This window comes from Coptis chinensis, chromosome 6 (assembly GCF_015680905.1).
Source record: "Coptis chinensis isolate HL-2020 chromosome 6, ASM1568090v1, whole genome shotgun sequence".
Lineage (NCBI taxonomy): Eukaryota > Viridiplantae > Streptophyta > Magnoliopsida > Ranunculales > Ranunculaceae > Coptis > Coptis chinensis.
Genome location: NC_141461.1, coordinates 18,990,177 through 19,016,883, shown reverse-complemented (window position 1 = coordinate 19,016,883; position 26,707 = coordinate 18,990,177). Strand labels below are relative to the sequence as shown.

General features: G+C 38.2%; 1 long non-coding RNA gene across 1 annotated transcript; it reads left to right on the top strand.

The window, feature by feature from the left end:
* The first annotated feature begins 19,703 nt into the window (after nt 1–19,703).
* On the top strand, nt 19,704–21,125 carry LOC147491941 (uncharacterized). Its single transcript, XR_015198220.1, has 3 exons — nt 19,704–19,893; nt 19,975–20,075; nt 20,988–21,125. It is a non-coding gene; the product is annotated as an uncharacterized LOC147491941 (long non-coding RNA).
* Nucleotides 21,126–26,707: the final 5,582 nt, after the last annotated feature.

Sequence of the window (26,707 nt, the reverse complement as noted above, 5' to 3'; positions counted from 1 at the left end):
CTTTTATTTTATCCGTTCTTTGGACACCTGTGGTGTGAAAAAGGAAGGGTAAAATAAAGCTTTAAAAGACGTGTTAGATAGTTTGTTGATTTAATTGGATTTTGAAAAATGTGTGGGAACTGTTAGGCTGGATTCGTGGGCCTAAAATCGCGGCGGTTTGTGGGCGAGTTATCATTGTATTTGTGGGAATACAAAAAGGTTTGTTTTTCTCGAGGTTTGCGCAACCAAAGGGTTTTCGTGTGGGAAAGGCCTTCCAGTTCTTCATTCTACCAAAGAAAAAGCAGAGAGAAAAAATGGAAAAACAAACCTACCTTTCTCGTCCTTTTGTTTTCTAGGTGCGTTTCTTTGAAAAACTTGATCTTTGTTTCTTTTTGATTTCATAATGTCTATAACCAGTGATAGTTTGAGTGAGGAAGTGGAGGTAGATAAGTGGAGAGAGAGAACGGTAAGTGATGGGGATGATGAGGTTAGAGCTCATAGTGGAGTTGGGGCTTCATCGCCTTCTTCAATAGAGATGATGGCTGAGGAGTTGATGCCTAGGTCGCTTTATGCTGATCTGAAGAAGGAGTTTGGTTGGGTAAATGCCTACCTGGTTGTGTATGACCTGAGTGGAGAGAGGAGGTTATATAACAGTGACTATGTTCCTCTGGATAGGGGAGTGGTGGTTTGTTATGGGCAGTTGAAGGCTGGGATGAGGTTGCCATTTTCCCGTCTTATTGTTGATGTTTTGAATTTTTGTGGAAAAGGCCCTTGTCAATTCATAAGGAATAGTTGGAGGGTGTTCCATGTGTTGGATTTATTAAATAAGAGGGGTTATAACATATGTTTAGGAGATGTGTTGGAACATTTCTCTGTGAAGAGATCGTCTGCAATGAACTGTAGTTTGCAGGTCGTAAGGGGGAAGTCTGATGTGATTGTGGGGGGTGAGTAAGAAGGAATGGGGGCATAGGCCGTTGTTGGTTGTGGATAATTACACCCCCTCTGGGTGTGAGCTGAATACCTGCTTTGTAAAGTGGGCTGGTAGGTAGCTATTTTGTAGGTCGTATGTAAATCTTGTGTTTCATATGTTGTACGTTATGATATTTTTGTTTCCTTTTGTGCAGAGGTTTCCAATCGGGGTCGTTCTCAGCTTGACGTTATAGAAAAGTTTGCTTGTTTGAGTTGGGAGGAGAAACGAGCTATCTTGGGGGAGGTTGCCCACTACTTTAAGAAGCATGGTGGTGTGAAGATTAACAAGAAGAAAGTTGAGCAGAAGAAAAGGGCACGTAAGCTTGTTTTTGAAATCTCTGATTCTAGCTCGGACGCTGAGATGGAGAGGGAGAGCTAGAAGGTACGACCTGTTTCTGGAGTGAGAACGGCTGGAGGAGCTGCTGATAGCCGTTATGCTCCAAGATGTTATGAGGGAGGCGATGGTGACCGAAAGTGGGAAAGTTTGGGAGGCCGATGTTCTTTTCCAGAAGCCTCAGCTGAAGAGGCGCTCTGAGGTGGTTAAGACTGAGGGGGCGAAGAAGTCCCGAACTGAGTCTGAGGAACGACCTAGTGCTGGGGAAGGTCGTGCTTCTTCAGGTCGGGCTCCTTTGAAGAGGATTAATCTGAAGGAGCTTGCTGTTGATGTGGGAGTTGCTGAAACTCGGGGCAAGAAAAAAGCCGCTAGTGATAATAAGCCAGCTGCCCAGAAGTTGAAGAGGTCGGGGAGTGCGGCCCCAAGTGACAAGAGTAGTGATGATATTCTGGATAGGCTTGTCACATATGAGGACCTAGCGAGTGGGTTGAGGAAGTTTGTGAAGAATGGGGATTGTAGTTTCAAGTCCTCGTTAGTTGCTGGAGGGATGCTGGAGAGCATTGCCTTGGACGGAGATAGGCACCAGCTGGAGCACGGGAAGGACTTGGGAGTGAACCTGAAAGATATGGATCATTCCTTGTGCTTTGTAAGTGTCTCTCCAATCTGAGCTTTGTTTTGTTATTTGATGTTACTGCTTTCTGATTTGCTTGTTGTCAGGTCCTGGCTATGTATAGGAAGCTGAAAGAGATGACCCTTATCTCCGACCTATACAAGAAGGAGCTAGATGCTGCCAAGGAGGCCTATGACAAGCTTCCAAATTGCATAAATGTGGAGAGGTCAATGACGCTTAATAGGGTTAAGGGCTCCGCGCACGAAGCCGGGAATGTGGCCCTATTGCAACCATCTCTTGATGCTTCAAAGCTGGAGGTTCAGCATTGGGTCGGTGAATGCAAGAAAGCGCAAGGGGTTGCTGAATGAGCCCAAGCTGAATATAACGACCTGGTTGACTTGGTAGAGAGCGGGGATACTTATGTTATGGTGTATGACTTCTTAGAGCTAGAACGTAAATAAGTATAAAACCCTGAAAAGGTCGGTCGAAAGTGGGGATGCAACAGTAGCTGTGGATAGTGCTGTTGCAGATGACTTAATCTACCATCCGACCTTGGTGCTGCTCCAGCCGTTCATCCAACTGAAGAGGTCTCCACAGAAGTTGTAAATGGAAGTGGTGATCCAGCTGGTGGCCCTGTTGGTGAAGAGGGTGGACCACTGGAACCCTTGAATGTGGAGAATCTTTCTTGTGTTAATTGATCCTTTTGTCTTTGTCAGCCGTTGTGATGATGGATGAAATGTTTGAACAATAATCTATTTCTTGCTGTAGTTGATACTTATACTGATATTGATGACTTTTGATTTTTGATGGGGGTACTGAGATTGTTTTCTCAGGATAACCTGGGGGCCTTAGCATCTAACCAAATTGTGTAAGCAGTAAAATATTTAAATTACTTACATGTTTTTAATTGATATTGTCTTGGAATTTTGTTTGAATGACCTATGCTGCATAGTGGCAGTCTTGACGATTTGTTGGACTATGATAGATCGTCTAATGTTCGAAGGTCGTAATCGTTTGGTTCACGACCTGACTAGATGAGCTTAGTTGTCACCTAGGTCTCCTTGTGCGTGTTTGATTGGGTTGTTCCTTTTGGGGGAACTCCTATTGACTGATAACTAGCCTTTGAGTGGTAGTTATAGTTGAGCCAAGTTTAACCTTGTTCAAAGGCTTAAGTTGACTCTGGGTCCTTTTGGGGGTCCCAAATGTTTGTAGTTGACTGATAATTGCGTGGAATTTACAATTGAATCATGCTTAACCCTGGCGTTGGTGTTAAGCTAATTTAGGGTCCTTTTAGGGTACCTTGGGTTAGATTTGATTGGTAATTAACCACTGCATGGTAATTGTAGGTGAGTTGCTCTCTGACCTGACATTTTTCATCCCAGATTGGGTAGCTATTGCAAGATGCGTGGTACTCCTGTAATGTAAAGATGATATTTGTACGCAAAATGCTGATAAAATATTTGTATTCATATTGATTGATACATCTGGAGAAAACTTATTGATAAAAACGCTTGAGGAGAGCTGTATTCTAAGGTCGGGGAAGCATATCATCGAGCTGCGTTTTGATCCAGTATGCTCCATTTCCAACGACTTTGTCAACACTATAGGGGTCTTCCCATGTTGGGTCGAGCTTGACTGGAGCTAGTATCTTCTTGAGGACTAGGTCACCAGCTTGGAAAGATCTTGGGATGACCTTCTTGTTGTAAGATCATTGGATTGTTTGGTGGTGCCGAGCTAGGGATATTGCAGCTGTTTCCCTTCGCTCTTCTAGGAGATCGACTTCTTTTGCCAAGATGTTGTCATTTTCTCCTTATTCGACGATGTCAGAATATGTGGTTGTGACTGTGAGTTCTGATGGTATGACTGCTTCTGTTCCGAAGCAAAGTGTGAAAGGAGACTCATTGGTACTAACTCTGGCTGTTGTTCTGTATGCCCATAGAATGTTCTCGAATTGTTCTGGTCATTGGCTTTTCTTGTTCTCCAACTTCTTTTGAAGATTTTCCTTGATTGTTTTGTCGGTAGCCTTTGCTTGACCATTGCTTTATGCATATCTAGGTGTAGAAAATGCTTGAATGATGCGCCATTTTTGTAGAAATGCCTTGACCTGTGAGCCAACAAATTGAATTCCGTTGTCCATGACAAGGGTGTGGGGTAGACCAAATCTTGTGATGATATCGATCCATATGAAGTTGATGACATGGACTTCTTTGATTTGAACTAGTGGAATTGCTTCAACCCATTTGGTGAAGTAATCTGTGGCTGCTAGGACGTATTTGAGTCCTATTTTCTTTTGTGGGATGAATGGTCCCATGGTGTCTAGCCCCCACATATGAAAGGGCCATGGGCTGGCTATGTTGATCAATTCTCGTGCTGGACTTAGATGGTTGTGTCCAAATATTTCACATTGGTGGCATCTGAGAATGTACTTCTTGGCTTTGATGTACATGCTTGCCCAATAATACCCTTGGGCAATTGCTTTATGAGCCAGAGATCTTGCTCCTGCATGGTTGCCACATTCACCTTTGTGAATTTCGTCGAAGATGAGTTGGCCTTCGCGTGGAGTTATACACCTTAGGTGGGGTCCTCCTGCGGATTTACGGAACAATCGTCCGTTGATTACGGTGTATCTGGGAGCTTGGAATTTTATCGCACGAGCGATCTTTGCTTATGCTAGGAGCTCACCATGTAAGAGAAATTTTAGAAATAGGCCTATCCAAGATTGAGTGATCTCTTCTTTGAATGAGGGCTGAAAGTCTGTGAGACTGTTGACACTTTCTTACTGGTATGCGAGTCTCTCCAGGATGTCAATATAGACTGTGGTTGGATATGTCTCTAGGGTCTTCGGGCTAAGAAAGCCATGCTATCTGCATGCTTGTTATCCTTTTGAGGAATGTGTTCCAAGAAGAATGTTTTGAATGAGCTGATGATGTTATTGGCGACCTGAGCGTATTTGGCCAGATTTGCTCCATTTGTTACATACTCTTTGGTGATCTACTTGACAATTAGCTATGAGTCATTGTGAGCTTTGAGCTTCTGGACTTGTAGCTGCTATGCCATGCGGAGGCCTTTGATTAATGCATCGTACTCCGCTTCATTGTTGGATGTTGCGAAGTCAATCTTGATTGACTTTTATAGTTGTGTTCCTTCTGGTGAAGTTAACACGGCCCCCAGTCCACTACCACTATTGTTGCATGCTCCATATACGTAGATGTGCCATGTGTTTGGGGTGGTTGGTTGAAGAAATAAAATGATTGGCTCAGGTTCCCAGTTGACATCTTCGACGGGGAAGTCTGCCGAGAAATCAGCAATGACTTGTCCTTTCGAGACGTTCTGGGAACGAAGTCGTTGTGGTGCTCTCTGAGTTCTTCAGCCTATTTGGCCATGCGGGCTATTTTGTTGCTAGAACTCAAGATCTGTTTGATTGGTACATCTGTGATGACTTTGATGCTGTGAGCTTGGAAATAAGGTCAAAACTTTCGAGCTGAGTACAGCAAAGACAACATTGTTTTCTCCATTGGAGAGTAATGCTTTTTTGAATATGCTAACGTCTTGTTGGTGAGGTAAACTGACTTTTTGATTCCTTCATGTTTGCGAAAGAGAACCGAGCTGATAGTGAAGTCGGTAGTTGCAAGGTAAAGCCCCAATGTCTATCCTTCAGTTGGTTTGGACATGACGGGCAGAGTTGACAGGTAAGCTTTTAGGTCGTTGAAAGCTTTGTGGCATTCGTCTGTCCATGTGAATGTTGCGCCCTTCTTTAGTATTTGTAGGAATGGTCTGCACTTGTCAGATGCACGTGAGATGAATCTGTTGAGGGCTGAGATCATGCTAGATAACTTGTAGATTTGTTGTTTGGAAGTTGGTTCTGGCATCTCAAGGAGAGCTCGTATCTGTTCTGGGTTTGCTTCGATGCGCCTTTGTGAAACGAGGTAACCTAGGAATTTCCCTGAAGCTACCCCAAATACACATTTTGCTGGGTTGAGCTTTATTTTGTTTTGGCACAGTCTTTCAAAGGCTTCCTGTAGGTGAGAAATGTGATCTTTAGCCTTTTCGCTTTTGACTACCATATCGTCTATGTAGACTTCCATAGTGTTGCCCAGCAAGTCTTTAAACATCTTTGTGACCAATCTTTGGTAGGTCGCGCCTGCGTTCTTCAAGCCGAATGGTAGGACGTTGTAGCAGAATGTTCCCTGTTCGGTTATGAAAGACGTCTTTTCCTAGTCTTCCTCTGCAAGTGGTATTTGATTGTATCCACTGTATGCGTCCATGAACGATAAGAGTTCATGACCGCAAGTTTGATCTACCAGTATGTCAATTCTTGGCAGGGGGAAGCTGTCTTTGGGGGCAGTGCTTGTTGACATTGGTACAATCTATGCAGAGTTGTACCTGGCCGTTTTTCTTGGGAACGGCTATGATGTCAACTAGCCAGGTCGAGTATTTGACTTCTCTGATGAATCCAACATTTTTGAGTTTTTCTATCTCTTCATTGATGGCTTTTTGAAATTTGAGTGCTAGCTTCCTAGGTCATTGTTTGATGGGTTTTACATTTGGATTGACATTCAATTTGTGGCAAGCAACCTGAGGGTCGATTCCTGGCATATCGATATATGACCAAGCAAAAACATCTTTATTGAGAGATAAAAATTTGACAAGTTGCTCCTTGATCTTGGGGTCTAAATCAGCCTATACATAGATAAACTTTAGGTCATCATTTGTGCCCAGATTGACTTTTTCTCCTGGTTTTATTTGTGCTTATTTCCCTTTGAGCTTGTCTGCTGCTGCTGGTGTAAGACTGGAAGCTCGAGGATCTTGCTTCTTTGGGACATCTTTGCCTTCGACGACCTGAGGCTTGGGTGTGGTTGATGTGCTGACGTGATTGCATCGGTGAGCTTCTAGTTGGTTGCTTCTGAGCTCCATGATGCCTCGGGGTCCGTGGAATCGCAGGTACTGGTGTAGGGTTGATGGAATTGCTTGGATCTTGTGAATCTATCGGCATCCTAGAATGACAGTGTAGGACGACTTGACATTGATCACACTGAAGCGTGTTAAAATTTTGACCATGTCATTTTATTTTTTTTTTCCAATGGAGACTGGTAGGATGACGTCTCCAATGACATCTGTGCAATCTCCATTGAACCCGTAGAGCGGTGCATTTGATTCTATCACCACCGAGTCTGGCAGGTGCATGTCCTTGTATGTTTGATAGAAGAGGATGTCGCAAGAGCTTGCTGGATCGATGATGACTCTTTTGATTGTCCACCCATTGATTTTGACATGCACTACTAGGGCATCATGGTAGGCACACCTTCTCTAGATCGTCCTCCGTGAATGCTATGGAGATTGTTAACAGAGAGCTTGTAGGAGTGATGATTTTAGCTTTGTAGGAGAGATGGTAGATTTCTTGTAGCGCACCTACCCATCTGCGCTTTTTCCGACTTGAGGTTTCGTCATTAGATGTGTCTGTAGTCATGTTGATTACCTTTTCCTCGTCGTGGTCGGAGGAGTGCTGTCTCCTATTGTGCCTCGACCAACCTAGAGATTTAGATCGTCGGACCGTTTCGCCCCCCGCTCGTTGTTGGCGTGTCGCTCATGGTCAGCGCTCCCGCTTCGTGGCGTTTGGCATCCAGCTTATGCCTGAGGTCGCTTTCTGGCAGGAACTCTTTCAATTTGCCCTCCTCGACTAAGTCTTGGAGGTAGTGCTTGAGGCTCCAACATTCATTGGTGTCATGGTGGTGGAGCTTGTGAAAATGGCAGTATGGATGTTCTGGTATAGCGATCACCTTGTTGATGTTGGGTTTGAAATATAGTGCTGTATATATCTTCTTCAGGATCTGGCTCGGTGTCTTGGAGAAGTTGGAGAATTCCCTTTTTGTGTAAGAGGGCTTGTGGGAGCTAGAGCCCTTGTTGTTGTTGTTGTTGCTGCTGCTGCTGCTGCTCGAGTAGTGATTGTTTTCTTTGGGTTCTCGCTTGTCGCCATCGCGGAGAACTTCTTTGCCCTCTTACTTGGGCGGTGACTCTTCGTACTTGATGTACTTGTCAATTCTGTGATACAGGTTATTTAAACGTTCTGGTTTGTTGCGCATCAGAGATCCTGCTAGATTGGAGTCATCCAGGAGAGCATTGGTGAATGCAGAAGTTGCAAAGCTATCCTTTAAGCCTGGCTCCATTGAGAGGAGCTCCTTTTTGAAACGTCATAGGAAAATGCGGATCGTCTCGCCATGTGCTTGCTTTAGTTGAAACAAGGAGTCCAGGTCGGCTTGCTTCTTTCTGTTGTGGATGAACTCTGCTGCAAACATCTTAGCTAGCTTGTCGAAGTTGCTGATTGAGTCAGGAGTGAGCGTGTAGAACCATTCTAAAGCTCTGTCTTTCAGGCTGGCTAGAAAGAGTTTGCACTTCAGGTAGTCGTACTCTGGAGCGCTGTATAGTGTGAGAGTATGGCTGAAACGAGCTACGTGCTAGCCTGGACACGAGCTACCATCGTACAGCGGGAACTTTGGTTGGATGAACTCTGAAGGAGGTTGCTTGTCCTTGATTTCAATTGTTAATGCTGACGCCTTATACGTCTGGAGTATCTTCTGAGTGATCTGGATCGTCGCGCTTGTCTTGTCGTTCGACTTTTCTAGCCTTTGTGCGAAGTCTTCTAACCTTTGATTGGTGGTGGCGGTGAGGGCTATGACGACATTGTTCTCCACTGCGTCTAGAGTGACGTTGTTGGCGTTGGAGGTGGCTTGTTCTCGCATCGTTTGGTTTTCTTGTCGTAACGTGATGAAGGCCTCCTGGAGCGTCTTCATCTGATCTGCTAACATCTGAAGTGAGGGGTCCATGGTGGTTTTTCTGACCAGTTTCGTAGGCTTGAGAAAAGAGTGTGTGTTCTTTTCTTAAGGAAACGAACTGGCAGACGGCGCCAATGTAGAGGTTTGGTGTTTAGGGTACAACAACCTGATGATTTGTTTGATAGGGAATGACTGCACTCTTCTTGGGATAAGAGTTGCCTACGTATCAAGTTTCTTGGGGTAAACTTGAATCAAACCTTACGTAGTTCATCTCTCTCTACTTATAGATGTTTGAGTTGACTTTTCTTATTTGCTCCAGGCCGTTATGAAGTGTAGATCTACCTTGTGTGCTATCTTGATGATTCGCCATTATTTTGATGTTACAAAGTAAATGTCTCCATAATTGTTGCGTTGACTGAGCTCCAGGATTGCGCTAGTTGATTTGTTTCCATAAATGGCTGTCAATGATGCTGGGGACGACCTGGGTTTGGGTCGTTGGTACGTTCTGATGGATATGTACGAGTTGATGGATTGGTACGACCTAGTGTGTGGACAGGTGTACTGTAGTGCAGAACGGAGGGTACTTACACCACACAAGCAAGTGCTTTGGGCCCCCATTGTTTTGGCAAAGTAAGGGGCCACCACTAGGGTCTACATGCAAAACAATTTAACACACTTTGAAATATACATTTACTATTAAGAACAATATAATTATAGGCTTAATTGAAACTTATGGCTAATGAAAGTATTAAATCCACTTTTTACTTCATAGATTGCCACATTAAAAGATGTATAAAATCTTATTTGTTACATAAAACAAAAAATAATTCGACTAAAAAGAGGAGAAAACAAATAATAACGCGAGGCAAAAAATGCTACAATTTTTGTTTTTAACGTGTGAATGAACACAGTCAACACACATAGGGCCACATTTTAATCGTTGGCTTCGGGCCACCAGAAAGTCAGGGCCGACGCGATTTACATAGTAGAATGACAGAGAAGTTTACATCTGTATTTGTATGAATTTGCATATGTTGTGTCGTCCATCCGTCATGTTTGGTTTTTTTTAAAAAAAAACATTGTGTGAATTTTATTTTCATATGTAAATTTGTATTTGCATATGTCAAGTTACTAGGTAAATATAGATCTACATATATTTTGTCAAGACATCAGACAATTTCAACTCTAATTTTGTCACTGCATTTGCTTTGGTTTCTCTTTACCCATTACTTCTAAATAGATTAAAGTGATCATTCTCTCCTAAGATCTCCTGCTTCACTAACCTCTTCACATCAAGTAAACATCCACTTATTTCCTACAAACATTTCATCAAACAAATTCCACTCAATCTACTTACCCACTAAACCTCTCAAAACTAAATTTGATTGAAGGAGAAACGAAGGAAATCAAAATTGATTAAAGGAGAGAAACTAAGGAATGAAAATGGGTATTTTTTCTCCAAAGGGTAAAAGAGGAATAGAAAAAGATTGAGAGATAAGAAAGAGACTGTGATTTTTTTATAATCTCAAAAATAGAGAGCTTATGTCACGAGGCATTAGAAATAGGGAGGTTTTATGGCAGGGGGCGAAGTAGAGGGGTTTACATGAACTCAGATCTAAACCAGGGGAATGAGGCCCATTTCTTGCTTTTTACACCAAGGTTAGAGCATTTCTAGGTGGTGGTAGTATCACCTGCATGTTTGAGGCCGAAATTTGAAAAAACATCCTTAAATTTTGACCAATTCTAAGTGGACGCAAATATCAGTCGCAAATTTGGAGTAGGGTCTACCATGCGACATTGATGCTGTCGCGCGACATTACTACAAAATGTTTTAAAAAAAAAACCCCTGCGACATTCCCACTGTCGCGCTAAATTGAAAAAGTAAAAAAGTAAAAAAAAAAAAAAAAACCCCCACGCAACATTGACAATGGCGTGGTATGCTGGTCAAAGTCAAAAAAAAAGTTTGGGCGACATAAGGAGTGGCGCGCGACATTACTACTATCACGCCGTGCCGCATCCTCATCCGAAATCACAAATTTGCATCCACAGATGCGGCTAGACAGGTGATAATTCCGGATTTGCTTCCACCTAGAATTGATTTTCGTAAAATTCCGAGTTGTGGAAGCAAATTTGGAGGTGATACTACCACCTAGATATGCTATTATATGGCATTATTATTGCCAGTTGCCTTTAAATTCAAAACTAATCTTTAGTTTACCTCCAAATATGAAAATTGTCACATATTCCTTTTCCCTAGCATATCTGGTCTCCCCATATTTTAAGATTTCTCAACTTCCTTGCGTTAAAAGCAAGTGTAGTGTGATACTTTAACGACTTTTATATGTGTGGCTCCAAAAGATACCGACATTTCCAAAAATGCTTCTTTTCTTGGAAGATCAAATTCTACCAAAAACGATAGTAGTAGAAGTGTACAATATGTGCATGTCTTAAGCCGTGTGAAACGTCCTCCATTCCGACGTGAACCGGCACTGGCCCCCTGTGAGCTATGCAGAAAAAAAACAAATTTTACCTTTCTAGATAGTTGACCCAATACAGGTTGGAGAACGATTGCAACCTCGAGTGCAATCTAACATTCTCTTATTGCTGGAGCTGGAGTACATAGTAAGTAAAGAATGTCCACCTGCACTTTGTTGCTGTCAAAATTCACTTTCAATTAAGGCTAAGTCGATTCTTATTCTTATTGTTATATTGACCGATCTTTTAGCTAGCAAGCTGACGGCACAGCAAAAGTTTTGCCTCCCCCCTTCCGAACACCATCACTTAATTATCGTACTTTGTACATTGGCATTGTTTTCAATTTTAAGCTTTTAACACGAAAATAGAAAATATCTGATATCGAGCTTAAAATTCAGTTTTTAAGTCCAGCACAAGCTAAGCTAAGCTTGCTCATAATTTCAATACCTGGGTTAGTAACAAAATCAAGATTAGTGGACCCAGCACGTACGCCATGGCATATCTAGGAAAGATTCGGGTGAAAACCCAACGCCCAGGTATACAGGATAAACATAAGTAGACATGAACAGCTCAAGTACTGTAAAGTCAAAATCTACCAGCAACAATGTGAAAATTAAACTATATTGTTCAACAACACCATCACACATTTGAAGGCCCAAGTCAAACATTCTCCAATGGACCCATAAAAAGTCCTTCACCGTCCTCAATCACCAAACCTTTATATATAAGACCACTAGACACGGTTCTATAATCCTATACCTACAACTTGTGTTATAGAATTTGGAGGGAAAGCATTAAAGGAGTGGAGGATGAAGAGCTTAACCATTTCAATGAAACATTTCTGCTTGGTTTCAATTGTAGTTGTTCTCGTGGTCTCCAATCAGCCTAGTTGTGCCAACTGCAGAGCTCTTCCATCAACGGCGAACAAAGCTAGAGCCAAGACAGACGATGCTGGAAAGTTCACGTTCTTTACAAGTACTAGTAACAGTTTTCATTCGCCCAAAGGAGACTTGATGTTTGAGCTAGCTTCTGGACCTGACAAGAAAGGCCGTGGTCACTAGCCATTACATATTATTTTGCTCACCTAAAAGACAGTCTAGCTCATTCTTTTTTCTGAATCAAACTTTTTTGATATGATGATGTAATATGCTTGTGAGAATTTGCGCACAGCAGATGTAAATTTTAATTACACCGATATAAAGAGATAGTTTCTTTTAATTTGTTTGAGCAAATATTGCTATTAGGATTATTATTGCTATGAGAGCTTTTGTTGATCTAAACATCATTCTTAGCTGTAACAAACTTCACAAGAGTGCTGATCATTTAGCAAAGCTTTCTTTACATGTTGACGAGAGTTTTATCTGTAATGGTCCTCCTCTCACTAGTGTGTTAACTGAGATAAACACAAATGATGTAAGAGGAGAAGTTTATGTAATTAAGATTATAATCTTCTAATGCAGGTAAGGGTTTGCCTAACCCTATTAATCCTTTTCAAAAAAAAAAAAAACTTCACAATACCGTTGTGGATTCTGTATTGGCCTTGTTGTGAACTTGTGATGTTTAGGATATCTTTGGGTTTCATGGTTCACCATCTTTGTTCGCTCTTCATGTCAGAATTATGGTCTATGCTGGTTTTTTTATTCCTAACAGTGAGTTTCATTGGTGGCCTTGGTGGTATTTGCTCACTTTGTCTTTGTTTGGGGCTTGTGGATTAAACGCAGAGAGTCATATTTGCAACGTTGAGAGCTTAGGCTATGGTTGATGGGGTTGCTGATTGTGGTTTTTTACCAGTATTAGACTATTAGTCCCTTCAGGAATGTGTAGGCCGGAAGAAAGCCCAATTGCATTAGGCATTTAGGCACAATGCCTTTTGTTATGTGTACCTCCCTCTAGTGATAATACTCTTAGGGAGGGTATGTAATGTTTCTCGATCTATGTGCAACAGACAGGTGGGGGTCTGCCCCAGCAAACCTTTCAAAAAAATAAAAATAAAAATAAAACTTCATAAAACAGAATCATTCTCACCAATATTCCCCCATGTTTCTTTACTTCACAGCAGCAGTACAGGGTTTTGCATTCATACTTTCTTTTTTCTTCTCTATGAAGTACTCCATGGAATTTTGGATCCTATGAAAATGAATAAGTTTCATAAATGCGGCAGATACTGGAAACAACAAAAAGTGAGAAGTGTTTAGTGTCCTGACAGTCTGACACTCTATAATGATATCTTAGCAGACTGCTAATTTAAATTTATGGGAATACTGGCAATATAATTGAAACCTTTGGACGTTCCTGAACGACAATAAGTTGATTTTTTCAGACTTCGTTTTGTGAATTTACAAGCTATTAGAAGCATCAGAATTTGCATTTGGTTTTACCATTTTTAAAAGGCTGGATTGTGATCAACGTCTTTGATCTGGTTATGCATTGGAAATTTTACCAAAACTAATACTGTTTCAGCTATACCTTGAGTTTTTCTGAGGTGAATAGGTCGCTGCAGCCTAAATGGGAGGCCGGACCCTGATTTTATGTATTTCAGATTTGTAAACTCTTAATAAGCGACCTTTCTTTGGACTCTAGGGATCTCTGTAAATCTAGAAGTTCATGGAACACCGTATCCAATTGTACTATTTCATATTCCTAATACAATTGAAACTTAACTAGCAAAAAAAATATACAAATTACAATTACTTCTAAGACATGTCTACTTCTCAACTTCTGAAGATAAGCAACTATTCAATCTTTTCTCCTCCAATGTCGAATCTATTGAGATTTGAGGCCATCGATCTATTCAAGCAAGTGTGAATTAGACTAATTCAAAGATTTGAGACCTCACCAAACCATCATATACCAACCCACTATAAAATACCAGCACAGACAAGCTGACATAACGCTATGAGAAAGAGGGAATGTTGATAATGATCTCCTCTGGTAGTCAAAAACCTCATGTTATATTACATGTGTAAAGTTGGTCAGTTCGTACAGACTTGATACATGCACTTAATTCCACATGAAGAATAGTCAGTGAGCAGTTGCACCAGACGGAATGAGGGACTCTTGACTACTGTGGAGGATAATGTTTCTCCCGACAACTAGAGGAACGCAGGAGTCAGTGACAACCGGCCTCCAATATCAAAGGAAGTTTGTAAGGAAAAAAAAAACTATTTCAAGAAGGGCCTGATTAGCAAAAAAAATGTTGGGTGTTCTCTCCAGAGGTTATCGTAACTAAGCAGGGCAAATGATCAATTTCTTCTAGGGACCAAGCAATTGCAGCATTCTTCTTTTCCCCATGTCATCTACCAATTGTGTATCGCATGTAATAAATTATTTTCCCTGAACTTAAATGACTCTAGCACATTTTTCATTCTCCACTTAACTTTCCCAGTACAGTAGCCAAAACAGATAGGATTTCAGCTCTAAACTTCCTATCACAACATGGAATATTTTTTCATCAAGACAACCCAAACTGAGTATCAGTTACGGTTTATACATGCCAAGCACGATAGTGACGCAGACACTCACTAGGCTCAAAGCATGAAAGCAAACATCAAAATAGCATAACAATAAACAAGACACACGGATTTCTTATGTATTTAGTCTACAAGTAGATGACAGTTACAGCAAATCTACCTATTTCTATCAGTTTATATATCAAACCAAATCCAATTCGTAGATCCATGTGTTAAATAATAGTCAAGAAAATCATGTTTCAAAGCCTGAATCTGAGTCGAGTAAGTTCAACCTCGTGCACTGAAGTCGTGTATTTTCATCAAATCACGTGATGCGGATGGAAGAACAAGGGCAAAGTTGACTAAAATAACAAAAATTACTGCTTTTTCATAAAAAATAAATAATTTTACTGAACAACTAATAATATATATATTATTAGTTAAATGTATTATTACACCCTCCTATAAGATGAGTTAAATGTTAATAATTTGTGGATATGATCTACTAACCATTGATAACATCTCCACAAAAATTTGTCTCATTTAGAAATCTCTAACCTAATTAAAAATCGTTCTCAAATTTGATTTTTTTTAAATGGCTCATATTTTACGATTTTGCAGTTATCTCTTGACATAGTTAAACATTATCAAATGAGTTGAAATTTAATAGAGGTGATTTTTATGGTTAGTTAAACATAAAAAATTAGGTTATAAAATAACAAAAATTACGCTTTTTCATAAAAATAAAGTTAAATGTATTATTACACCCTCCTATAAGATGAATAATTTGTGGATATGATCTATGATAACATCTCCACAAAAATTTGTCTCATTTAGAAATCTCTAACCCTAATTAAAAAATCGCCTCAAATATAAATATATTTTACGATTTTGCAGCGACATAGTTAAACATTATCTTGAAATTTAATAGAGGTGATTTTTATGGTTAGTTAAACATACACTTTTATACCATAGTTTTATATATATATGCCATATTTTTATATTTTTATACTCATCTCATATTCTATTCTCTCTCCTCACCATATCGCTCTATTTTCCAACCCAAGCAATATTGTTGGATCCTAAAGAAAATGAAGACTAAATAATTAGAAGCACCTCCCCTCATTTGTTTAATTCTCCCTCTTTTATTTTTAATTTACTATGACCTCCCCAAATTCCAATTTTATTAAGAAATAAGAAATAACAAAAAAAAAAAAAAAAAAAAAACCCACCAAAGCCCTACGTATAAGAACTCTGAACTCTGGAAATCAGGAGCATAGACTTCTTTTGAGCAACGGAAATAGTCGAGCAAAACCCTATTGACTGCAAGGTTGGCCTCTGCCACTCCTTCAAGCGCTTATCCGTATAGAAAGGAGAAAGATTTATCCAATTAAAATTTCAGTGGATTCTATACAGGTGAGAATCGTTTCTGCCATTTGAGGTTTAATAAATATGATATAAAATTTCCTGTTTATTGTGTAATTTTTTTTTTCCAACACCTTTGTTTTTTCTAAATGTTTATGGGTTGTAGGATGAAGGAGCATGTTTGATACTAATCATTTTCTTTGTCATATGAACACAACAATCAATGTTGGATCCACTATGTTTATCCAAGCAAGGTAACTATTTTTCCAAAACAACGCTTAATACAAGAGTCTTTTATAGTTTTCTTTACTCTGATTCTTTCATGTTTTTCGGATTTGACTGTATTAGGTTATGTTGCAAACACTTTTTCTTTGTGAAAAAGAAATAACTAATATGAAAGAAGACTAATTTAATCAAGCAGGTTGTGCTTTTGGGGTAATACGGCTTAGGTACATCGTTTAACATATTGTAAATGACAAATGATATGATGGTTATACCATTTTATGAAAACCAAGGGTTTTGATATTGGAAATACTACTGATACCTAGCTACAAGCTTTAAATTAGAGTGACTTAAGTCCTTTTATTACAAGCATATAACAATCAAAATGGATGAAAATGTGTTATTCGGTTATGCTTAGGAAGCAGCAGTACGTGATCTCATAGATCATTGTATATCATTCCAAACTAACTTCTATTCCTGTTGTTTAGATTGGGTGAGGTGACATGCGGACATTGAGCATAAATTCATATTTCAATGCTTAGAATCCAGTACTAACTTTTTGTATTAACTTTTTCCATTCTTATTGGTTGTTGGAATTTCCATTTTTTGCAGGTTCACATTTGGTTGTGGATCTCTTTCTTTTCTGGCAAGGTTTGCTTGTTTTCATTTCATTTGGTGAATAACTTTGTTTTTGTTTCATCATTTGTATGGACTTGAAAGAGATGAGACCACCACCAACAGACGGCCAAAGCCCCCCCTCCAAATGCCTTTATTTTCCACAATTTTGCTCTTCATACAACTAATGGTAAATTTAAACAAGCTGTTAGATGTCTATTGTAGTAAAATGTATTTGAATGCTATAAAATCAATAGAAATTTATTTTCCAACAAAGATGTCACTAATTTCTATAGGTGGCATTATGGAATGTGACCTGTTTATGTCAAGATTGGTGGAGAGAATGAATACTTAGAAAGAAGATCATTAGTTAGTTTATTTGAAGTAGGTGTGTATGCCCTACGTGGTATACCATAAACCAAAGAGGATTATTCCACGCAAACAGTGCACGCCTCTCTTTCTCCTTTCTTCTTTTTCCCCGGTCAAAAGCAAAAACATAAAACCATCCAATTTGTCGCTCTCGCGATTCTCAGGTTGGTTTCATCATCACTTATGGTTCTTATGTCTCTCTTTCCTTTTAGTGTTTAAATTTTATTTATTTATTGTTATTTTTATTATTATTTTTTTATTTTTTTGTGTTTTATGATCACTTAGCTTGAGTAATATCTCCTCCCATATTAGTATGACATAGGCATGTAAGCCAAGTGACAGTAACACCACATCTTTATGTTGCATGACATAGCTAAAAGACTTGAGAAATAAAGAAAAACCCTCACAGTATCAGTTAAGAAAGCATAATGGTCTACTGTTACACCATGAAAATAGAGAAGTTAATGATCCACTTAATTGAGCCTTATATAACTTAGAGTCGCGTATTATATAAATCAATAGATGTTTGTTTATTCGTACATCAACTAACCAACATTTTGATGTATATGTATAGTATCACTATGAATTATATATGTGTGCTTAACTAGCTAGCTGTGTCTGTTAACGTGCATTGCAGGGAAGAGTTTTAATGTGCAAACCTAGATGCATAGGGAGAGCAAACAAAATTCTGGGGGCATTGGATTACATCCTGACCACCCATATAATCCAAATATTTGGGTTTAAAATTGACGAAAAAGACAAAAGTATAAGCTTATTAACCACTTAACCATTTTAGTATACATTATAGGTCTACCTGATGCATGTAGGAAACATCTCTTCCGTTTGCTCACCACCTTCTATTATGTCGGCAAAGTTAATTTGGTTGCCCTTTTTTAGTATAAAAGTTGAAGCAAATAGATGTGTCACAACTTATTGGGCAGAAAGAATGTTTTGTAGCATATGTGATTGTGTAGTCTCTACTATTTCTAAATCAGTAATAGCAGTTCAATTCGATATAACTATTGGGCTTGAAAATCGAGTTTTAAGGCTCTTTTTGTGCAAAAAGTGTAAAAAACTTCTACCGTACCACTTTAAGTTTCAATATTATGGTTCTTGATGCTCACCTTGTTATCTCTTCAACATTTGATCTTGCTTTTGGACTGCGCATATTTTTTTGCCAACTTAAATACGTACACTTCTCATTCAGGACAGTTGAGACATTCTATTCGTCTGTAGTTCCAAAGGGATGTACAAGCTTCCATCTAAGTGTTCTTCATTTCCATTTTTTTACTAGCGCCCATGCTGAAGCTACAAAGTGCTCATGAGTCATGATTACTATACATTTTTTTTTCATTAAAGATGCAAGATTTGGACTGTGTCCATAGTTTAAGTGCTTAATGTTACTTGACTATTATGACTTCTCAATGCTTATAGCTCCATTGTTCATATAGTGCACACTTTGATGACTTCATTAGGATTACAAATTTTCTCTGTATAATACAATTCATAACTTTGGAAGAGAATGTGGGGATTTTAGAGTGTTTATAAAGTTAATTTTTTTGCATGCACTCTATTGTTTCATAGGATAAAGAAATCGATGTGCACCTATTGTTATACAGGTTGTTTTACTTAAATTTGTTGTGATGTGCACCTATTGTGCTTATAGCATGATATGTAAACTTGAGAAGCCTTCACCACCACTAAACCAACACTGGAAAGGTGCATTAGGAAGAAGTAATGTATACATTATATCCCTTATTCTCTTCTTCTTCTTTTTTCGAAACATAATGATTTCACCATGATATAACTTATATAGCTACAATATTAATTTGTACACATGAAGTCATGAATGACTATACTTATATGAACTTTTGTATAACATGGGATCATTAGAAATTCAAGCATTATAGTATCCTAAGCATTGACATGGTCGTCCATTGTTTAATTCTTCTTTACCCCCTATATATTTTTCAGTGAAAGAATTGGAAAAGGCCACCTCATGTATTTTTTTAAATGAAAGAAGTGGAAAATGCCATGAAAAGCTTAGCAATATGATAGGAAACAAATCAGGTTAACATAGCACCTATGTTCAATTATTGCCCAAACTAATACCCAATTCCAAACTAACAGTTTTATTGTGTTTGCTTACCTGATCTCATTATCGAAAAAAAAAACTTACCTGATCTCAAGCACCGACTATGAACTTGAATCACACCCTAAACCTTATACTATTGAAGCTCAAGGTCCTTCGATCGAATGATATGATCTAATAGATTAGCGTCATACATATTCCACTTGCATGGAAGGATTTCCTATCATGCTTTATGTTACTATTTCCATTTCATGATTACTTCCTAAACTTATGTTGCTCATCAAAACCTCAATTAACTATGTAGCCATTCCGGCGCTGATCCTTGGTCGTCCGGAGTCATAGTTGCTAAGTGTTATACTATATGCACTTGCATAGAGTATAGTGACATTTCTTTGGATTAAAATGAGTTGATTGCACAATAATCTACATTGATTTGGAGTTGGGTATGGTTGCGAGTATAATTTAGTATGTAAGAATTTCCTTTTCGAAATTTTGGACCAAAACAGAAGACTATAAAACCCCAGTGAAAAGAAAAAGATTGTATAAAGATTTTGAGGATCTTTAAGAACTTCTACTGCAGTGAAAGATAAGGATCAGATTGTTAAGGAGGCTATGAGGATAAAAAATCTTCTATATCCGAAGAGGTATATCAAATAGTATTAGTCTACAAGTCTTTGTTTCCATCCAGAATATGATATTTATATTAATCATGTATCTATATGCAGGAATGACTTTCACCCTTGATCTTGGTTACTGATGATGAGTTCCATAGCATTCCACACCTAGCGCAAATGGTGATGTCAAAACAATATCCAACTACACACATGTAAGCATTCTCTTTCTTTAGCTGGATGCCCACTCTAATCTACTCACACATTATACATTTGAGTATTTTATATTGGTGTGCAAAAATTGTTCACGAAAATGATATGTTTTTTAATAGAATGTGATTCTATCTAAACTGTCGGAAAAACCTTAGGTTCTTCAAAATTACTCCGACAAGCCAGTCTATAATTATAATGGGATTCTCACATGTACATTTATACTGCGAGAGATACACTAGATCACAGATTCTATGTCAAAGAATAGATGAATGTAAGGAGATAGTGTTCATAAATTGAGACTTGAGAGTAGCGAGATGGATGTTAGAGCTCCTTAATGAGAAGTGTGATTTTTTTCCTTCTAAAAAGCGTTAGTGCGTGTGATACGTACAAGAGTAACTATATTTTAGATAGATATATATATAACTATATTTTATATAGATATATATATATATATATATTTTTATATATATATTATATTATTTTTTTCACTATGATTTGTTTTGTTTCATTTTATTGGGATCCATTTTAGATATTGTTTCGTTTTATTGGATATTGATGGTGTCTGAAATTATAAGGGTTGTCACCATGCTCACTTTTTAGCCATTTAATTACATCAATCGTTTTCTTAAATAATGCCTTATGACATTTATTTTTGTCTCTATACCTTTCACGTATTATTCCTTTGAACGGAAAACCTTTTGTACAAGCAGTGAAACCTATGGTAGCTACCATGTAAGGCATTATCTTGAACTTGAAGCCAATGCACGCTACCTAGCTATTTTAAACCCATTGTATTACTTAAGTAAACAAATTACCTTAGATGCATCATCTCTGTCATATATGTGCATGTATCCTGATGCAAGTTCATCAGCACATTGTTTAATGGCTTAATTTTCTTTTGTTGGGATTTGAAGGAACAACTAGACTGGAACAAGCTAGAAAAGTGATTGGCAAGCACTACATGAAAGCAATTATGTAAAAGACTTTTTGTGGAGCTCTAGGCTTGCAAATCATTTGTATACTGGGTAAATCGCGAGACCAAATTCTAGCCATGTCAGGTACATTCCCCGTTTTTTTTTTTTTACATTAATGTGACAAATTCGTCTTTTCCTCTTAATTGAGTACCAATTGTTTGCAGGTCAACATATTTGGTTGTGATTGTATTCCTTTAGGGAAGTAGCTTTTGGGTAGTTTTATTGAGTGTCATTACAGTATTGAGAGTTGATGACGAATTCTGTGCGCTTCATCTCACTTTCATGTAAAACAGTTAGATTCAAATTACAAGTGGAAGATGTCAGCCACATGCCATTCAGTCATATTACCTTTTTTGTGAGCATACATTGGAAGTAATGAAAACTAATAAGTTCATTATTTTTCCCTGCTTCAAATTCAATATAGGTTGTACTAACAACAACACACACCTGGATTTTGTTATGAACTATATCCATCTGGTGGACAAATTCTCCCACCCAGAATGTCAACCAGAGGTTATTTAGGTACTACATTATAATTTTTTAGACGTTATATTGGAATAAAAGGCAACTTAGTTAACACTCGACAGCTCTCCTGAGTTTTTGTGAATTTACCTGATTTTTCTTTGCTATCATATACTTACAGGTTGTCTGAAGAGTTGGAAGAAGGTAATCATGAATCTAGATGTGAGCAAGGAGTCAGAAAAGCTCTACAAAAATATGGGAGGTTATTAAGGTGGGCACTGGGCAGCAATAGATACAAGAGGTCATGATGAGGGCACGACAACTGCCCATCAGGTGTGGGATGCAGCAGTATTGCCACTGCCATCAACATGGCTTAGTGGGGTGATGGCCTTTGCATCTTATCAAACATGGTTCTGTGTTTTGCTTGCTTTAATACATGTAATAATCTAAGAGATAATCATTCCAGATGTTTATGACCTTCAGCAAGGGATGCGACCTTCAGCAAGGGATACCATAGAACAATTTCTTCTGATATTTGGTCTACTAAAATTTGGAAAATAATATCAGAGCATCTTTACAAGATAAGGGGAATTCAGAATTTTAGCTCCAAATTGATGAACATAAATTTTAAATTTAGCAGTAGTGTGCAGCCTACGTTTACTTTTGACGAGACATGCATATTAGAAAAGTCTAAACTCAGGTTGGTTCCTATTTTAAATAGATTAAACGTAGCAGCAATCTTTCAGGCCCCCTTCATCGAGAGTGATCTAATATGGAACATTGTATGCTACAAAAACTAAAACTCAAATAAAGCAAGAAAATGAGATTGGTGGTCTTCTTTGCATCTTTATTATAGAGAGGTGGTCAGTTCAGTCACATCTTAAAGTCTAAAACAACTTGACCGTAATCTGCCTGTAGTTTCTCTTCCTTTTCCTCGCCCATTTCCCCCTTTGTAGGTTTGGTTAGGACCAACACACAGCATGTAGGCCTCTTGGTGGATCCTGCTGTTACAAGATCCTACATAAGTTCCAAACACCGTAGTATATATCAGCGATACGCCTGATCACATACTATTTTTACATGTTCAATTTTTTATTTTTGGGTTAACGAGTATTACAATCTCTCTCTCTCCCCGAAGTACACAAAAAAAAAATCAACCTTTTTTTGAAGTTGAGGTTTTTTTGTGTGGGTGTTTATCGAATTGGTTTCTCCTCCTCAAGTGTATTCGATGAAGCCCATTTCTTCCATAAAAAGTACTGCCCATTTCTTTGCAAAATCAAATATTTTTAATGAATTGAATTGCTTCTATAAAATCAAATGCTTATGGGGTTCTCTTCCAAAAAAATATTCTATTGTTCCCATTTTTATGTTAGTAATGGTATTTGACAGTCAATCGAATATATAAGGTATGATATTATTGTTTATTGTGTTCTTATTGTTTTTGTGATTTTAGATAATGAAAGTTTCACTTTTCAGAAGCAGTACATCCTAACTCTGTTTTTATTTTATCATAGAAGAACTTTGACATGTTAGTTTTGTTTTTTATTATTGGTCATTTTATATGACAATTTAGTGAAATGGTTTATGCAAATCTATTGAGGAAATGAGTATACAAATGAATATAGATAGTGGTTATATTGGCAATTCCGCTTGCAACATGCCAATGGAGCTCCTTCGTGCCAGTCTTCCCACACTGATGACCAACAACACAAGTTTTTACGTTTTAATGGATTTTGCTCAGCGTTCTATGTTTATAACTTTGTTTAATAGGCATAACAAATTATTGACATTGTGAACTTTGATTAATTAATTTACCGTATGAGTTTCAATATAGTTTGGAAGTAAGATTTTTTATATATAATAATAAAATAAAAAAAAATATATAAAAACGGTCTCCATTTGTTGAACGGGTCCAAAAATCTAGTTATAAACTAAATATAAATACATAAACAAGGAAGTGTGCCTGGTTAGTTTTTTTTTTATCCGATAATAGCATGCCTGGTTAGCTGGTCATGCTTGTTTATCCATTTCAAGTTTTCAACTGAAAACGGTTCAGTCAAGACAATAAAGTGAATTCAAAGGTATAGTCGTATAGATAATAAAAACAATGAGATAAAACTCGTTCTGAGTTTCTGACACAGAAGAAATACACATTGGATGGTTGGCATATATACCCTCTGAAAATAGTAGACTAGTAGTCCACTAAACACCATTTTCACATTTCGCAGACTGCAATTTTCTCCAATGAATCATTCAGTGACTAACTTGAACATCCCATGAGGCATGAACTACAAAATTGGGAATTTCTCCTATTAGAAAATCATAACACTTTTTTGTTTTTTTTTGGTAAGCGAAATTGTTAATGAGGTCCCATACCCCTTCTCATTAAATAAAATCATAGCTTGTTCATTACATTCTCTTACATACTCTTTCCCTATTGCATCTTCATATGCAATTTTCCTCACATCCTCAGCAAATGAGCTAGGTATCGGGCAGTTTGCAGCTAGTGCATCTGCTAATTTATTTGTTTCTCTATAGATATGCTCTAATGAGAAATATAAAAGTTCTGCTCTCATATTCCGAATACTATTCATCATCTTCTTCGCTTGCCATGGATATCTTTGCTTGTGTACAAAAGAGACCACATTCTCCGAGTCTGTTTGTGCCTCTAATCTTTGGATGTCGTGTCTTGCTGTGCCAATCTCAGTCCTTGCTCAAGCCCTTCTAGTTCAACCATTGCTATTGTATCATAATCCGATACCCCATGTGTTGCTGCTGTCACTATCCCTTCACTTGTTCTAATGATTGCTGCCCATTGACCTCTTGCTTGAATGCTACCATCTGTGTTTAAGGAGTGATTATTTTGTTGTGCCATCTTCCACTTACAGCGAATCTCCTTTTGCTGCACTAGTTCTATTTCTTTATTCCATAACTTACTAAATCTCTCTCGGTCTGCCCTTCTCTCATTCTTACTTTAGTAGCCTGAAGTTTTGTCCGCACATCCTTGAGAATTAGTTCTTTCACTTGGGTTGCTGTCGAATGTTTGTGTTTGAAAATCCTTGTATTCCGCTCTCTTCGTGTCCAATAAATGAATCCTGTAAAGAGAAGTCGCAACGCATCTTGGTACCCACCCTTTCCTTCGCATCTGTCTTGTATCCATTTCACCTCTTGTTGCCATGTCTGATCTAGAGCTTTATTATAACCAGCTGCCTTCAGTAATTCTCTCCATATATTTGGGCCAAATACACATTGAAAGAATAAGTGTTCTCATGTTTCTACTCCTCCATTGCATAAAATACACGTGTTATCCTCAACTTTTTTCCACTGTTTCATTCTCTGCAATGTCTTCAATCCATCCCTCAAGCATAACCAGCTAATGAAAGAGAATCGTGGTATTCGATTAGAAAACCACACCAAGTTCTTCCAGTTCACTTTCTGCTTTATCGGTCTCATGCAATCGTATGTTTCTTTGAGTTCAAAGTCTCCACATAAGGTAGCTGTACATGTAATTTCATCCTCACCTGAATACCAAAATTTCTTGACTGGCTTAGTCATTAGTGTGTAAAATACCAAAATTTCTTGCATACGGACGCCAATACATAAGTCAGGAGCAACTGGTATATTGTTTCATAAAGCTATCACTATATTGTTAAGCAATCACTTGAATGGCATATAGCTCAAAAGTAGAAGACACACATCTCTTAACTACTGGTTATATAAATCAACACCCAAAAACCCACTTAAAATAGTAACCGTACATAAAGACCAAATGTATGTCAAAGTAGATCATCATTCGCTCATAGTCAGAAATGATTAAATAATGAGATGCAGGAGGAAGCAAAGGGGTGAAATGCTCATACATAAACCAAGAAGTTTAGTTGAAAAGCGTAGTCAACAGAGCCTCCCAAATCTTTGAGTTTGACTTGCTGAAACCTAACAGTATAAGAATCATATGCGCACCATCACAAGTATGCAAACAGAACAATATCGTGGGCACCAAAATCTTAACCTAACCTAAATTCAAATATTATTTAACACCACACTGCTCACACACGGACTCGCTTTTACTCGACAATCCACTCCCCTAACTTCATTCCAGCCGACTATTCAAACAGTTATTCCTTGAAGGTCATCCTTCAATCAGGCATTTGACTGATCTACTAGACCTTTTTGTCATGTTCATATCCAAAGTTTGGAGAATGAAGATCTAACCTTTAACAAATTTTATTATTTACTTATTATACACCTTAAATGTCAACTAAATGTTTTAATAAAGAAGATCTACAACCTAAACTACCAAGTTCTTTACCTGCCTAAATAGATAGCAAAATACACTTATACACGCATGACCATGTTCAATCAGCGTTTTTAACTAACATTTACACGACAAATTTATTAAATTCAACCCTAAAAATCACAAACCAAGTAGTCAACTAAAATTCCAAACAAGATTACAAGTGAAACAGATAGCAACAATTTGAGAGGGTTTCAATTATACAATTTATTAATGTGCCAATTGTTCCGTGTGTTGGTGATTTGGTAGCATACGCTTAGCGACATTATTGTGTTACTTTTTGGCAGTTTCATTGTTCTCTCATAAAAGAACACATTTAAGTGGGCTACCCATTAAGTGATGGAAGTCCATCACTCATTTGGGCCGCACCTGTCCACTTTTCGCGGGCTACACATTTAATCAGCGGGCCGGACCTTTCCGTTTTGAGTTGGTTCAAATTCAAGCGGTAACGAAGTTCGAGAATGAAAAAATGGGCAGGAAAAAAAGTGGTGATCGGAAGTTCAGAGTGTTTGAACGAATCATTTTGGAGCAAATCATGTGTTGGAGTTATCCCTAACATGAAGAGAGAAAGAAGTTCAGCTTTGTGAAGAAGAAGGCCGAAGTGCGGCTTTCGGTTTAGTTTTGCCTAAAGGCATAGCGCGAACGACTTCCAATACTTTTAGGGTGCGCGCGCTCGACATTGGCCTTGCCGAGAGGGTGCCCGCCCATGCCTATCTTCGTCAGAATTTCTATTTTTGGGAAACCGCGAGTTTGCAATATAAGGTTTGAGTTTTTGGCAAAACCTAACAGATAGAACACACGAACCAAGGGAACACAAGAGAGAGAAAATCCAATCTTGAAAATAATCAAGATTTAGAGATAACCTTTCCAGATAAAAAACTTGTAAAGAGAGAGGAGTGATCTA